This window comes from Helianthus annuus, chromosome 8 (genome assembly GCF_002127325.2).
Source record: "Helianthus annuus cultivar XRQ/B chromosome 8, HanXRQr2.0-SUNRISE, whole genome shotgun sequence".
Lineage (NCBI taxonomy): Eukaryota > Viridiplantae > Streptophyta > Magnoliopsida > Asterales > Asteraceae > Helianthus > Helianthus annuus.
In genome coordinates this window covers 22014104-22032262 of record NC_035440.2, presented here as the reverse complement: position 1 = coordinate 22032262, position 18159 = coordinate 22014104, and the positions used below count along the sequence as shown (strand labels likewise).

At 33.5% G+C, this 18159-nt stretch overlaps 1 long non-coding RNA gene across 10 annotated transcripts; it reads right to left on the bottom strand.

The window, feature by feature from the left end:
- Window positions 1-2959: 2959 nt before the first annotated feature.
- Window positions 2960-17139, bottom strand: LOC110872348. 10 transcript variants are annotated; one of them, XR_004864831.1, is made up of 12 exons: window positions 9871-17139; window positions 8608-9566; window positions 8303-8508; window positions 7005-7112; window positions 6826-6925; window positions 6521-6726; window positions 5431-5518; window positions 5070-5179; window positions 4890-5003; window positions 4646-4686; window positions 4363-4432; window positions 2960-3146 (listed from the first exon to the last, which is right to left on the bottom strand). It is a non-coding gene; the product is annotated as an uncharacterized LOC110872348 (long non-coding RNA). The 10 variants fall into 10 exon arrangements; XR_004864830.1 differs by having other exon boundaries at window positions 4890-4994; XR_002554394.2 differs by having other exon boundaries at window positions 4890-4994; window positions 6826-6920.
- Between the last annotated feature and the right edge of the window lie 1020 nt (window positions 17140-18159).

The window sequence follows — 18159 nt, the reverse complement described above, 5'->3', positions numbered from 1 at the left end:
CTTCACAGCCCTAAGGATATCATAATATCACTTTGCAACATTCATCCCTTGTTTAGACAAAATAATGAGACTTATTCATAATCCTAAAACATCAAAATTTAGGAAGGTCTCACAAATTATTATATATAGCACATAGCTAAATTTCATCATTCATTTAAGGAACATAACTTGATTACCTTTGATCTCCAACAATCTACCATTGACTCATAAGTACTTAAACATAAGTCTTAATCCAAGTCACTTGGTGAACACATTCATCACCAACAAGATGAATGTTCCTTGTCTACACTCACTATTATGTGTGAGATAGAATCAACTAAATCGACACTCAACAACATGGCATTCATAATTTTGCCATAAGTGATTTGCACACATCTATTGTTATTCATTAGGAGATATGTATATTTAGGATGCTCTCCCAAATGAAGGTAAAATCTCCATATAGATCTAACAATAATCAAGTGGTAGACGCATCTACTTATAAATCTCGCAAGATTTATTAAAGGTATACAATAACATATAGTACTTTTACTTTCATATGTTAGAATTCACACTTGTGAATTTTTCAATGACTTCTAATGAAGTATGCGACATGAATGTCGTTAGTGTATTTCATCTCAATACACTCACTACGTTCTTTCATTCCTCATTCATGATGTGGTATACATTTGATGTTTCGTCTTTGACTTTTAATCAATGTAACAATTCTCAAGTTGTTTATGTCCAAGTATTTTCATGTACTATCCGTTTAAAACCATATTATTTTAAACAATGTATAACCGACGTTATAATTATTTTCCACAAAAATAATTTATACGTCACAACCATTAGTGATTTATTTCTTTGTAAAAAATTGCATGTGTTATCCGAATATATTGAACACAAAACAATAAAATACATTGGAAACTAAATCATAAGTGCCAATCACTTTTGAAATTTAAACGAAAGCATAGACAATATGTAGACATCAAATAGCAAAGTGCTTTTATCTTCAACACTTTATAATCTGACCGAAATCTTTTCAACAATATTGTCCCATGGCATGTCTTGAGATACTCCCTCAATAAGACTCCATGCACTTGTAAGTACAAGTTCCCCATTTCGTGTTTAAACTTTAAACTTGGTCAATTATGCTCAAAACAACACCAAGTTGTTACAAATACTACATTTAAGTAGTAAACTTGAACAATTAAATTTGTTCCCAACAACACCAAGTTGTTTTTCACCAAATAACATTTTCTAACACGCATGTTAGAAAAAAAAACGTTATAACAAGCACGTTATAGAATCGAACGTTTACATAAAACATTTTCCAAAAATATAGTCTATAAAATAAACCATTTCTCATCATCTTTATTGCTCACATAGGCAATTAAATGTTTACATAAAACATTTCTGTTCATTATGAACAATCTCTAACCTCGTATTCGTGATACACATTTTCTAACACACATGTTAGAAAATTTAAGTCATTTTATATATACAAAACATGACCAAATTAGAGCATTAAATGTCATCAATAAACCTCATCAAATGTCATCATTAAAACTCTACTAAAGAGTTTCACCATATTAAGAGTTAAGAGTCTCAATAATTATAGACTTAAACTCTAATAAAAGTCATCAAATGTCATCATTAAAACCCTACTCAAGAGTTTCACATATGAAGAGTTAAGAGTCTCAATAATTATATATTTAAACTCTAATAAAACTCATCAAATGTCACCATTAAAACTCTACTCAAGAGTTTCACATATGAAGAGTTAAGAGTCTCCATAATTATATATTTAAACTCTAATAAAACTCATCAAATGTCACCATTAAAACTCTACTCAAGAGTTTCACATATGAAGAGTTAAGAGTCTCCATAATTATATATTTAAACTCTAATAAAACTCATTAAATGTCACCATTAAAACTCTACTCAAGAGTTTCACATATGAAGAGTTTAATTAGTAATTAAAATTTCACTCAAATTGATTTAGAAATCACAAATTAAAGTTGGTGATGAATCCCACACAACTACACTATCACTTTATAGTGATTTAACTAGCCTAAGGACCCGTGTATTACACGGGTTGATTAAAGATAATATCGCTTCATCATGGTTGTTTACATAAAATGTTAGGAATATATACACGTCTTGAAACGGATCATGTAAAACCTTTTTATTAACCATCAATATGCATATATCACAATTCGTTGAAAATCTATTTATACACCACATTTCGTATTCATTACACGGATGGTCTCACAACTACCAAGTACAACTGTTCATTTTGCATTGATTTCAGTAACAAAGTTTAGTGTTTTCTACTTTTTATTTTTCTGAATTTTGAAAACAACTAACTTACTATGGAAGACTCGTTCAGCCCAGGCCATGTATTTTTTATTACTTAGTGTTAGATAATATAAAACGTATATTTATGTTTTCATGATGTATCATAGTAATATCCTAAGCATGAATATTCGAAGCCCTATATATGCTTAATTCACAACCACATGCAGCTGTGTTTTTTCGGCCATATAAGGCTGTATAACAGCCCTATTTACAGCCATGTACAACTGTATTTTCCAGCCATAAAATACAACATAACAGTCCCATTTTTACAGCCCAAATTGTTGCATTTAATACGGGCGGGGGGCAGGGTGACTTGGTTGGCTTTGGTTGGCTACTTTAATTAAAAAAAATTCACATGGCTGGCCACGCCAAGCAAAGCCACGCCCCTCCCCTCATTTTTCACCATAAGCTTGTAGATCCCACCCTCACCACGTGTCAAGCAATGCCCCCAACCCAAGCCCCTCCACTCCCCACAGTCTAATAGAGCAGCCTGTATCACTAACCCATGTAACTATCATTTTCCTTCGATGAATATATTTATGCATCCATTGGCATGATGAAAAAAAAAACCGTTTCTTCAATACAAGTATTTATGCGGAATGAAACCAAACCAGGAGTATGAACCATCAGAAAAGAAAAGGCAATGTTATTTGATAGATATCGGAATGAATAAGTGACCTAAAACCGTTCAAACAAATACAACCTAAAATCATTCCTCTCAATCACTACTTTAGAAATCAAGCTTACAAATAACATACATCATCATGTCTTACCCAGAGCTAGGCCGCAGTCGTCATACAATCTTACTGCACACAATACAAAATTATCAGACCCACATAGTGAAAAAGCAATTTATTTTATTTTGAAAAAAAAATTCAAAATTTTTTTATTATAATATAATCAATGAGCTACTCCAGAATAGTTGGCTCAATTGAAGAGCTCAAGTCTAGCCTATAGCCCATTTAGTAAATGTGGTCAAACCCAGGCTTCATATGCTAAACTTGATTAAGCTCCTGAGCATAAACGAAACTATTATTTATATGAATATAAGTATTTTGTTTAATGCAAAAAATATTATTGTACATATAATTATGAAAAAATATATATACTTGAAACAACTCAAGCTTTAAAAACTACTTACACCGGGCTCGAACCAAGGCAACCTCGGGCTCTGCTTGTTTACACCAAGTATATAATTCATAAACATAAAGAAAAAGGCTACATGAAACCCAACCCAATTTTCTCTATATATCTAATCTGCTTTCTTTTTAAACGGTAGTAGTGGATTATTATTAAACAAACCAAAACAACAAAGCGTCCAACAGGGAGCTAGACCATACAACAAAAATCTGACATCTGAACCAACCCTACAGACTTGACCCACATTTTAAATTACATGTTTTGACCCGAACCCATATATTGACCCGTTGGCCAGTATTTTTAAAGATGAATTTTTTGGTTAGATTCCAGTTGGGAGACTTACATCCCTTAGCTCAGTTCGGTAGGATGTGTAACTAATCTTACAAATGACACTCGTGAGATTTAGTCTCTACAATTGTTATTTTTAGTCATCAGATACTTTTTTTCCCTTAAAAAACTCCTTTCAACCCTTAGCCCATATGGTCGGAACTCATTAATAACAATACCTTTTCTAAACGGCCTAAGTTGACTCAAACCCGTTATGACCCGACGCTCTGGTTCTTACGCTAGCTCACCTGTTGTGGCCAACCACGACACCACCCATGTCAAATAAACAACACATTGATTACTTCATAATCCGTATTTTTAAGGATATCCTAATTCAATGTATCAGATTTTGTACTCCTGATATACATAGAACAATCTTCTAAAGCTTCGAGTAAAACCCCAAAGGCAAATCTCTTAAGACAAATTGTCAAACACTTAGTGTGCATTAACAAAAACCCAAAAAAAAAAACCCTAACTCTAAACACAAATCATATAATGAAGAACAAAACAATAGATTATGATACCGAAATTAAGGCATAAAAACCCGTCGCTAACCTGAACAAAGAAAACCGCAGAAGAAGCGCCCAAAACCACCGTAGGCAGCCACCGGAACACAAATAGACTACTGAAGAAAAGTAAGCGCCACATAAACTCAACATCAAGATAAGTCACGCGTCACACACAAGAGGGACAATGGGGCTGGGTGTTTTGAATTACATGTTTTGACCCAAACCCATATATTGACCCGTTGGCCAGCATAGTCTAATCATATATGTGGTTTTTTTTAAAATGAAATGGCAAAAACCCAACGGAGTATTTATGATTATGAATTGCTTACCTCTTCCGCAACAGATTTGGTGATCTCCATCTTTTCATCTTCTGCAAATGCAAGACACAGCAATAAATAAAAAGGCATAAGAATCTACTTAGCTTTAAAAAGTGTGGGGCGCTCCAAGATATTCAAGTCCCAAGGCCGCGAGAAAAGAGTTATCGATAGTATGGATCAAATGTTTGGTAAAATGAAGACATGTTAAAAATAATCAAACAAAGCTAACAAACTCAAATAGTAGCATGGAGAATACCTCCATCCTCTGGAATGTCGGAAGTCCACAAAGTGAGGTTCTCCCTCAAGAGCCGCATAATTAAAGTGCTATCTTTGTACGATTCCTCGCTCAAGGAATCAAGCTCTGAGATAGCTTCATCAAAAGCTTGTTTAGCACATATTTTGTAGCAAGTGTATCGAGAAGAAGATTAAAAAATACCTTTCAGGAGAGTTCATGATCTCATAATAGAAGACAGAGAAGTTCAAACCCAAACCCAACCTGATCGGGTGAGTAGAAGATAATTCAGCTTCTGCTGAGGTGGAAGCCAACTGCAAACAACAAATTTTATTGGTGTTAGTCAACACGATGATTAAAAGAACGTATATATAAGGGAGTTATCAAGATGAATATAAAAAGAAATGTCAATGAGAAGGCATCTAAACATCAAGTGTAGATGGATATGTGCATAAATGACAAAACATTTAATATTTATTTAAAGGATTTTGAAGCATTGAAAAGAAAGTAAAAACGAAAATCATAAATAAGTAAACAAACACTAACTACAACCTTATATACTTACTTGAGAAGCCTTCAGAGACTGGTCAGCTGCCTCTTTCTTATCATCGCCAGTCTTGAACTCTGCAAGATACCTATAATAATCTCCTTTCCTGTATTCAATCAAGAAATCATTAATCCATTAGGTTGTTCACTTTTATAAATTTCCCAAACAGGGTGTTTTAAACCCTAACATTTGAAGAAGACATAATGCTGGTAAATCAAGTTTAACTTAACTCACTGCAGCCTGATCAAGTTTAAATACATACACTACAACCATGACTGATTAGAATTTGATTCATTTTCTGGTACTGAAAAATGTGTGTTTCTTTTTTTAGAGGTGAATAATCATGTTTGATCAATGTCCTATTCAGGTTCCAGCTGGTTTCTTAGTGATGCACACCTGAAAACATTACCATATCTCTGCAGACTGGTTACCAATAGGCCTATAATCAACTATAGAGAAAATGAAAGACTAATAAATCAACATATTCATATAGTTTCTTATTTAATTATTTTATATGCTTTCTTAGTTTCTTAAAGATGATTTTTTTGGTTAGATTCCAGTTGGGAGACTTACATCCCTTAGCTCAGTTCGGTAGGATGTGTAACTAATCTTACAAATGACACTCGTGAGATATAGTCTCTACAATTGTTATTTTTAGTCATCAGATACTTTTTTTCCCATAAAAGACTCCTTTCAACCTTTAGCCCATTTGGTCGGAACTTATTTTGACCAATACATTTTCTAAACGGCCTAACTTGACTCAAACCAGTTTTGACCCGACACTCTGGTTCTTACGCTAGCTCACCTGTTGTGGCCAACCATGATACCACCTATGTCAAATATGCAATACATTGATTACTTCATAATCTGTATTTCTAAGGATATCATAATTCAATGTATCAGATTTTGTACTCCTGATATACATAGAACAATCTTCTAAAGCTTGGAGTAAAACCCCAAAGGCAAATCTCTTAAGACAAATTGTCAAACACTTAGCGTGCATTAACAAAAACCCAAAAAAACTCTAACTCTAAACACAAATCATACAATGAAGAAGAACACAATAGATTATGATACCGAAATTAAGGCATAGAAATCCGTCGCTAACCTGAACAAAGAAAACCGCAGAAGAAGCGCCCAAAACCACCGTAGGCGGCCACCGGAACACAAATAGACTACTGAAGAAAACTAAGCGCCACATAAAACTCAAAATCAAGATAAGTCACGCGTCACACAAAAGAGGGACAATGGGGCTGGGTGTTTTCAGCGGTGAATGTAAGTATTGAAGAACAATAGATGCTGGTCACGAGAAACCTAGAAACGCAAATCGCTGATAAGTCCTTTCAACATTTGTTATTATATAATGCAAATTATTTTGATAAAAAGCATAGTTTAGAAGACAATCAAACAAACCTGAATGCAATTGACTGTGGTAAAGCGGGTAGCTTGTCGTTCTTAGGTTTGGATGCGATCTGAAAGGATATCTAAAAATCTTGACGATTTACCCCCTTTGCTTCATAAAATAACAAAATTAGTAGGTTTCAAAACGAAACTGGGACGTCTAGTGAAATAACAGGAGTTAAATTGATTACCGGAAGCAAAATGCTATTGTTTTACCCGAATCCGTTTGAGCACATGCCATCGGCCTCTCGACCAATTAAAGAAATGGTTTGAGCAGAAGCTTTCATATAGGACTCAACCTATGCAACAATAACACAATTAAATTCAGAGACGTCTCTAAGAATTCACGTACCTTGTTTGAGCTTGAAAAAATTTGCCCTTCCGTAATATTTTATTTATTTAAGAAAAATCAAATTAGTATTGGGCTCACTAAACCTAATGCCAAGTGCCCTTTCGTAATATTTTTTTAAATCACGTGCCCCTCGAAATCACAGGCCTTGTGCGGAGGTCCTCCTCGCACACCATCAAAGCCGCCATTGATTAAATTCACCGAAAGGCAAAAAACTACATTTGAAGAAGACATAATGCAAGTAAATAAAGTTTAATTTAACTCACTGCAGTCTGATCAAGTTTAAATACATACACTACAACCATGACTAATTAGAATCTGATTCATTTTCAGGTACATAAAACGTGTGTTTCTTTTTTAGAGGTGAATAAACATGTTTGATCAATGTCCTATTCAGGTTCTAGCTGGTTTCTTAGTGATGCACACCTGAAAACATTACCATGTCTCTGCAGACTGGTTACCAATAGGCCTATAATCAACCATAGAGAAAATGAAAGACTAATAAATCAACATATTCATATGGTTTCTTCTTTAATTATTTTATACGCTTTCTTAGTTTCTTAAAGATGATTTTTTTGGTTAGATTCCAGTTGGGAGACTTACATCCCTTAGCTCAGTTCGGTAGGATGTGTAACTAATCTTACAAATGACACTCGTTCATATAGTCTCTACAATTGTTATTTTTAGTCATCAGATACTTTTTTTCCCTTAAAAGACTCCTTTCAACCCTTAGCCCATTTGGTCTGAACTCATTAATACCAATACCTTTTCTAAACGGCCTAAGTTGACTCAAACCCGTTATGATCCGACACTCTGGTTCTTACGCTAGCTCACCTGTTGTGGCCAACCACGACACCACCCATGTCAAATAAACAATACATTGATTACTTCATAATCCGTATTTCTAAGGATATCCTAATTCAATGTATCAGATTTTTTGTCCTGATATACATAGAACAATCTTCTAAAGCTTGGAGTAAAACCCCCAAAGGCAAATCTCTTAAGACAAATTGTCAAACACTTAGTGTGCATTAACAAAAACACAAAAAAAAAACCCTAACTCTAAACACAAATCATATAATGAAGAACAAAACAATAGATTATGATACCAAAATTAAGGCATAGAATCCCGTCGCTAACCTGAACAAAGAAAACCGCAGAAGAAGCGCCCAAAACCACCGTAGGCAGCCACCGGAACAAAAATAGACTACTGAAGAAAAGTAAGCGCCACATAAAAATCAACATCAAGATAAGTCACGCGTCACACACAAGAGGGACAATGGGGCTGGGTGTTTTCAGCGGTGAATGTAAGTATTGAAGACCAACAGATGTCGGTCACGAGAAACCTAAAAACGCAAATCGCTGATAAGTCTTTTCAACATTTGTTATTATATAAAGCAAATTATTTTGATAAAAAGCATAGTTTAGAAGACAATCAAACAAACCCAAATGCAATTGACGGTGGTAAAGCGGGTAGCTTGTCGTTTTTAGGTTTGGACGCGATCTGAAAGGATATCTAAAAATCTTGACGATTTGCCCCCCTTTGCTTCATAAAATAACAAAATTAGTAGGTTTCAAAACGAAATTGGTAAGTCGAGTGAAATAACAGAGCAACTTAAAAAATATGATTTGTAGAACTGTTCACAAAAAACTTAATGGGTTACCAAAAGTAAATTGTACTATTTATCTGTGTTTATATAGAACTCTGAAATGAAATAAACGTTTTATTACTTATTTAAAGATTACGGCAGAGATGGTTAAAAAGTTTTTAGACTTATGTAAAAATTACCAGGGATATCGTTAATAAGTTTTTAGGCTTCTTATCATATCAGGCGAGTGAGTGTGAGGTCATTTCAGTAATTTCACTTTAGTACGAAAAGACATGTGAACCAAAAGACTTGCCTCAAAACATGGGGGATATGTTTTGTCGATATTCATTGAAAAGGTCAAATATAACAGAAGTCGAAAAAATATATAATTTTATAGTATAGTATAGTTTTATTAGCTTATGGATAATTTTACAATATAGTTTTATCTAAGTCTTCTAAAAAACACATACAAAATCATCTGAACCAAAAAAAAAAAAAAAAAACAAAACAAAACAAAAGCTAACCAAGTCATGAGCTGACTCAAAATGAATATATGTTGAGTATCCAACTCCGATTGAAATTACATTACTTAGCTGAGTATCTAGGTTTAGCCTCGTGTGAAACAACTGCAGTGCCTGATTGGTAGCTTGATGAAGGTCCCACTTAAACAGTCCAGGCGAGTTCTTAAAATCCATACACACTCGATTCGGGCTAACATCGAGCTTCCGGGTACTCTTTTTAAGAAACTGCATCCTCCAGCTCAGAAACCTTGTCCGTGTATTGTAGCATACGGGATGACCGTTGTCAACACCTGCCTGTAAACAACTTTTTCTCAACAATTTTTCATTCGGAACAATGCCACACATAAGTACATTTCATGAAATAATTTTCAATATATCAGACCTCAACTGTTAAGAAAATGAATAAATAAAGAAAGAGGGCATACTACTATTGAGATAAACTTAATAGAGGATATAACATGCATCAAGCCATACATAATATATTTTTTATTGCATACTTGTGACAATGGTATTATAATTGTAAAGAGATATGATGCATAAATATAACATCTTTAAAAAGATATCTAAATATTTGTGTTGATAATGCGCAAAAAAGTACCTTGATCTTGTTTGATACTTCGAATCCTTGCAGTTGATTAAGAAGCTCCAGCAAGGTTTTCTATACCTCACTATCACCATTCCCGCTTTTAGACTCCATTTGATCGGACTCAAAACTCTTTATTTTACCCATAAATATAAATGATGGTGCATGTTCCCCGCGCGAAATAAGGAAAAAATGGAAGTTCATGAGCCCGGAATCGAAATATTTTTGATTCCCCGCAATAATCATATATTATGGGCATGGCTTATGGAAAGCAACCTTTGACCACACCTTATATAATATATATCGTCCACAAATGCTATTTTCTCATATAAGACCAGTTTACTTTATAGCCTATAGGTATAAGTTGTCACATGTTCATATATGTAGAATCACATACACTTTATTTATCCTCATCCTGCTCAAAGTTCAACACATTTGACCCATATAGTTAATTTCTTTAAGTTAACCAAATTGACCCGTTATAGATATTAAATAATTATTATCAACCTGAAAATCGACCATGATCATAAGCATTTAAAACGACCATGAAAAGTAAGTAGATGTTAGTGTTCATTCATACGAATGCTTAACTTATAATTATAAGTCAAGTTATACCAAATTCCTTAATAGGTTTGAATTCAATATATTGCAAACCCAACAATAATCATAAGCACAGGTTACTGTATAACAAATTATTTACTTAAAGAACATGATAGACAGTTAAATATATTTGTATACAGATTACAAACCCATGAAATACATGGGTAATTCAGAATAAGTAAGATATAAAGTTGGCTTAAAAGGCCTAATTGAACATCAAATAAGTTTAGCTAATAACTAAAAAGATTCATTATTTTCTTTATAGTCTGTCATCTCTAAGGATCTGCAAATGGTAACGGTACGGAATGTTCCAAACCGAAATAAATGTTTTAGCCATTACAATGCTGAGAACTGCATCTTCTTCGAATTCATCCTCATCGCTACATCTTCTTCTTCAATCCCCAATTATCAGGTTCGTTCTTTCAAACTAGGGTCATATTTTTCGCTATCAAATTTTTATTTGATGTTAATTGCAATACAATCCACACAAAATTGGTTGATTCATTTGAATCGTCCATCGATTTGAGCAGATTCATAATGTATTAATCATATTTTCCTTTAATTTTTTATTCGTTCATTTTTCAAAAGGTTTTTAAGATTGTTAATTTTATGTGGTAGAGCACTTCTGTGAAATCGATTGTGACAACTGCAAACATAAGTGCCATGATTTTTGTGATCATAGCCGGTGGATATCTAGGGTTTAAGAGTGGATGGGTTGGCTATAAACTCTCTGCTGGGTAATTGGCATCAAATATTAATTTACAGGTGATGTTTAGTCTAACAGATTTAAATTTTTTATTCTTTATTAATTTACATGTGTTCATGTTCACCGGGATGCAAAGGATCACTTGAAGATAAGGCTGGATACTCGCCATTTTGATTCCAATGAAAACAATGGTATACTTCTATCGCTGAACTTTTCATGGATCTTTATGCAGCTCAGTTCTCATTGAACAATACCAGTGGACCAGACATGTAAGGCAAACCAACATGAATCAATTTGGTCACAGTTTACGGTTTTTGTGTTAAAAGCATACCTGAAACAACTCCATTTTTAAGTTTAAAAAATAAATAAATTAACAAAAAACTGGTTCAGTTCTCAATTCAAACCAAACCAAGAACCATTTCTTTCAAAAAAAATCAGGAAGTGGGTCGAACATAGTTGTTTCAGGTCCTTTTTCACCCGATTTGTTTTTTTTATGTTATATTTTTTGTTTTCTGGACTGGTTCCCCTCAATTTTGGTGCATTTGTGTCTTGGCCTTCAGGTATGCCTCAGAACAACTTTAACCAATCACAAGTGGGCCCGCCAATGGTGTTCGCGGGCTTACCGCAAGGAGTTGCAATGTCTAATCAACTTCAAATGGAATGCAATAACAGTACCGTGAGACCTTTTGTTGCTATTGCAAATGGTGAAAGTTCTAAAAAAATTAATCAAGGCGACGGATTTTCAAATCGTGGAGGAAGAAAGCCGTTTCAAAGGGGTGGCGATCGTTTCCGAGGGGGCATAAGTGGACCGCGATCCGGGTGAGTTGTGAACATTTTGTTATTTTCCGGATTAGTTTTATGTGTTTTATTTGTGACGCAAAGAATTAACTGCTGCTTTAGCTTCAAGTTGTTATTTTGATGTAAAATTGATATTATGTTATATACGTGGTTTTAGTGTTTTCAATCTTTTATCTCAATTCAATTTATTTGGCTTTCACTATACCCGATGTTCTTCTTAGATGGGTTATCTACTACTTATCTGTCATACTGCAGTTGACTTTTGTGGTCAACTGAATTGATCTTATATCCGATCGATTATATGAACTTTCCAGTTTTGATATGCTTAACGAGTATCGAGTACAATGTAGTCCTTGATGTTGAATGTGTTGGTGAGTTCGTATAATTGGCTGAATCTATACTACTTTATAATAGATTTCATGTGGGCAAAAAGGAATTTACCATATAAAACTAAGACGCCTGAGATCAACCGGATTTAAGATGCCAGAATCATATCGCCACGAATAATCCGGGTAGCTAATTAATAATGTAATAATTGGATTAATAAGATGCATGTTCCCTTTACCCTCCCCTACCATCCTTCGACGGTCGAAGAAATCAAGAGTCACGATATTAAATTCCGTTTTACGTTATCGATTTGCCTCTGACTAAAAAGTTAGGAGGCTGTATGTATTGTAACTAAACTTTGCCTCTGACTAAGATTTACACAATGTCTTATAAAGCCTTAAGTAAGCGACTTTCTATCTCTTATTCTTCTAAGTTGTTCATTTAAAGTTTTAAATTATAAAATATATATCTTAATAGAGTATACATACACATGAGAATTAGAAGTCTGACTCTACTTTTGGTATGTTCTGTTATTGTTAAATTTTAGGTCTGGTATAAAAATGGGAAGAGCTAGCGTAGAAGATGGCGACGCTAATGTTGAGATAGTGAGAAGCAATGTACTTTTAATGGTCCCAACTAGCTCGGGTATGATTCATGAGGCTGTTCCACTTTTTTACTTATTTTTCTTTCTTTCTTTGCATATCAGATCCTCTTAAGTTGTTTGCATATTGCTGAATTGTTTGATTTGACTATATAAAATCAGGAAAGGCATTACTGTGCAAGACCCTTGGTCAGTTTGTTAATGTTTCATTTGTCATTGCTAACACAACTACATTAACACAGTTAAGTCCGAAGTATTGTCTTGCCTTTTGTGGAATTGAATTAAAACAACCATAAAAAATAAATGGAATAACTGAATTAGTTAAGAGATTGAAGTGCCCTGAGTAAGGTTATGGATTCTTTTAATCAAATTTATGGTCCCTTTATGATTAATTAGTTATATGACTATAAGTAACCAACCAAGCCTCCACTAAAAGCAATATTACTTGCCCTCTCTCTATTAATTAACACTGTCATAATATGATGTATCACACAGATCGACGGCTCTAATGAAATCAGGTTCCAGTGGCATAGAAGTCCCGGTTCAACTGAGGAAACAGAACAATTGGAGGAGCTTTTGTTGGATCTCATGTGGTTCACTTCCAGCTCAGGCGAAGAGAGGTGGGTTTGGGACGACTGACTGGAAGTTCTCGGTCCAGAGTATAAGAAAAACAACTCCAACACGGGTGTTACTCGGTTGGGGAGGCGGATTTTCTCTGGAAGATTAAGGTGAGTTTCATGGCATGGAGGCTTGCTATGAATCGGATACCGACAATGGTAGAGCTATCAATAAGAAACGTGCAACTGGATTCTACAGTTTGTAAACTATGCATGCTGGAAGGTGAGACTTTGGAACACCTGTTTGTGTCATGTGACTTTGCGCGGTCCATTTGAGATTTTATCGCAAACTGGTGCAGGATTCCGGGTATGTTTTGGTTCAGCATAACAGATGTGTTGGAGGCCTGGAAACATGCCAGAGGGTCGAGAAAAGATGGAAGAAACTTATAAATGATGTCGTTCAAGTCGCTCTTTGGAGTATATGGAGACACCAGAACGACGTGGTATTTAACCACAAAATGGGTTCACTTGAAGGCGTAAAAGAAGAGATAAAACAATTGGGTTACCTCTATATAAAGAGCAGGTCAAAGGCAGAAGATTTGTCATGGCTGCAGTGGTGTAGTTTTAATTTACAAGGCTTAAATGTGTAATTTCCTTTCTGTTTGGTGAACTTATGTACTTTGGTGATGGACTAACTTATTTGTTGGTCCTAGATGAAATAAAATGGATTTTGTTGGCCTTTCAAAAAATAAAAATAAAAAATAATGTGGGCCTATGGAAACCAAGGACTTTCTAAAACATCCCTAGGATTGAAAGCTCAATTTTAGCATCAAGAAGTAACAAATTTACATTGATTTTGCTAATGATAAAGTATTTTGTAGCACGTTGTAGATCGTCGTGATGTTACAAAAAAGAAAACTAGGACACGTAATATAAAAAAATTTCACAAGATGATTGATAAACTAACTAAAGAGAAGTATAGTTGAAATGTTTTGAACTCTATAACTCAGGTTCAAGAAATGTCTTTATTTGTTAAATCATTGGGATATAAGATGTTATAGGTTTTGTTTGCTGTTGTAGAAATTGGGATTTTGTATCTGAGTTTTGAAAGGTTTTTATGAGTTATAGAGTTATTATAGGTTAATCTTGATGGGTACGAGTCAAAGTCGAATCATTGGATACGAGTCAGAATATGGGTCATTAAATGGGTCAATAGTAATTAGTTTATATATTCTTTTAGTAACATGTTTTTGTGTTCGATTGGAACATGGGTTAGTTTTGTATATGCAAGTAGTGGTCAAACGAATATCGGATGAGTGCAGGTATTTAATGTAATTTTGGAGTGATTGGAAAGTGTGAGTTCAAAAGTTAATGTGTGTTGAGTTGTTTTCTTTGAGTATTGAAACTTTAACCTCAATAGTAGTTGAAATTTCTTCAATGTGTTTTGGGAATGCATAGGACAACTAATTTGAGGTATCATTGCTAGAATCTGGTAAAAAGAAGAAACCATGTAGATTGTCGTACATAGTTGAATTTGTAGGGATAGTCTAATTCAATATGGGCAGTCTATTATAGGTCCAACATATACTTTAGTATACCTTATTCGTCACGCATTCTTCATTTTTTAACATATATATATATATATATATACATTTGTGTAGTATATATTAAACAAGAAGTTGAGATTCCAGTAATTTAAGATTCTTTAAATAATTATGTAAATAAATATTATCAAGTATGTTTTCTTTGTCTTATATTTGATAAGTATTTTTAATTTTGAAGACGTTGTTAACGTTTAATTAATATATCTTATTAGTCATGCATTATTCATTTTTAAAATATATACAATTATATTTAATAAAATTTAAATATCCGACCCGTGAGTATTCACGGGTGATAACCTAGTGGTATTATAATTGTAAAGAGATATGATGCATAAATATAACATCTTTAAAAAGATATCTAAATATTTGTGTTGATAATGCGCAAAAAAGTACCTTGATCTTGTTTGATACTTCGAATCCTTGCAGTTGATTAAGAAGCTCCAGCAAGGTTTTCTATACCTCACTATCACCATTCCCGCTTTTAGACTCCATTTGATCGGACTCAAAACTCTTTATTTTACCCATAAATATAAATGATGGTGCATGTTCCCCGCGCGAAATAAGGAAAAAATGGAAGTTCATGAGCCCGGAATCGAAATATTTTTGATTCCCCGCAATAATCATATATTATGGGCATGGCTTATGGAAAGCAACCTTTGACCACACCTTATATAATATATATCGTCCACAAATGCTATTTTCTCATATAAGACCAGTTTACTTTATAGCCTATAGGTATAAGTTGTCACATGTTCATATATGTAGAATCACATACACTTTATTTATCCTCATCCTGCTCAAAGTTCAACACATTTGACCCATATAGTTAATTTCTTTAAGTTAACCAAATTGACCCGTTATAGATATTAAATAATTATTATCAACCTGAAAATCGACCATGATCATAAGCATTTAAAACGACCATGAAAAGTAAGTAGATGTTAGTGTTCATTCATACGAATGCTTAACTTATAATTATAAGTCAAGTTATACCAAATTCCTTAATAGGTTTGAATTCAATATATTGCAAACCCAACAATAATCATAAGCACAGGTTACTGTATAACAAATTATTTACTTAAAGAACATGATAGACAGTTAAATATATTTGTATACAGATTACAAACCCATGAAATACATGGGTAATTCAGAATAAGTAAGATATAAAGTTGGCTTAAAAGGCCTAATTGAACATCAAATAAGTTTAGCTAATAACTAAAAAGATTCATTATTTTCTTTATAGTCTGTCATCTCTAAGGATCTGCAAATGGTAACGGTACGGAATGTTCCAAACCGAAATATTCTCGGTACCAATATTTGACGTTTTCAGTACAGGTACGGTACCGGGTATTTTCGGTACCGGTACCCATTTTTGTAATTTTCGGTACCGGTTAGTACCGAGTTCATCCCTAGTCATATCTTTCGTTTCTTGCATATAATTGTTATCTAAAACAATAAGTACAATCAGCTATTGATATAAAACCACATTGTCATCAATATATGCAAATATAATATTCAAGTACTCAACGAAGATGCATGTGTTGCAACCAAAAAATATACAAATAATCGTCAATGATTTTCACACATAAATCTTTCAGCATTCTAACTACAAAACACACAGGACATATTAAACTTGTTAAAATCAATATTACCTTCAAGCGTTAAAGTTGAAGGTTATGCACACCAAATCAATAGATACCGCTGTCGGATCTGTATCAGTGATGATTTTTTTTGTTGATTTCACCCTAAATTGGTAAACATATTGATGATATTGATTGTTACCTGGATGCCAAAAATCAGATTGGGATAACAAATCGAGACGAAATCGAGTAACTTTCATTGTTATGGAGGAAATGGGAGTAAAATAACGACGATTAATGAAGAACAAACTGGTAGAGGAAGAAACCTAGGGAGGAAGAGAGCGACGATTGATGAATTAGGGTTGTGAATCGTGTTGTGGAAGGGAGAAGCGTGTGAGAAGTAGAATATTTTCAAGTGGTTGGTGATTGATTGTGGTTTCCATATGAAGAGCAGCGGTTTCAAAATTGAATGAAGGAGAATTGAGAAAACCCTTTTGCCCGCTTAAGGATAATAGAGAGAAAAGGCATATTGGCGCTCAAAACCTAATTATCTGGCTAAATAGCAATGCCACATCAGCAGGTGATATGGCTAAGAAGAATTCTTTTAGTATAGTATATAGATTCTTGAAGTCAATCAAACTTCAACTTCAATGTATGACCTTTTATTTCTAAATCATACAAAGCATTAAAATCAATGCTACAACAAATTACTTATATAAAATGTTTACATAAAACATTTCAAAGCATTTGTATTTTAACCATTTTTAACAATCATGTTAAAATGAAAGAAATTCTAACGCGCACGTTAGAAATATTAACATTTCCATAAAATGTTAATTCGACTTGCTAAAAACACATATATGGTTCAAATAGATAAGTCATTTCTAATACACCGTTAGAAACTAAACAATTAAAAAATTGCTTCAAACTAACGTGTTTCATGAACGTTTCTAACACACATGTTAGAAGACAAATGATTACAAAAATCATTATAAGATTTATTTGTTCGTATCAATCCATGGGTGGATGAATAGTCTACTTTAAATAGAGACTTAATTAGAGACATAAAACTCTGATCAAGTAACATAAAAACTCTTATTTAAAGTAATAAAAAACTCTACTTAGGAGAGTTTAACGTTTACAAAAAACATATGGTTCACACCAATAATTCCGGTCTAACACACATGTTAGAGAATTTAACGTTTACAAAAACGTATGGTTGACACCAATAATTCCGGTCTAACACACATGTTAGAGAATTTAACGTTTACAAAAAAACGTATGGTTTACACTAATAAACCCGATCTAACACAAAAGTTAGAAAAATTAATGATTCCCAAAATCGTTTCAAACCAAACGTTGGAACCAAAACTATTCGTTTTGTACCACGGTATAGGATTTAAGATTTTATCTCAATCTCAAAAAATCCAAACACAACAAGTTTTACTACATACATATTTCCCAAAAAAATATTTATAAGATCATAACTTCGAAAAATATTCTTTTATTCTATTATAAATCCTTTCGTAAA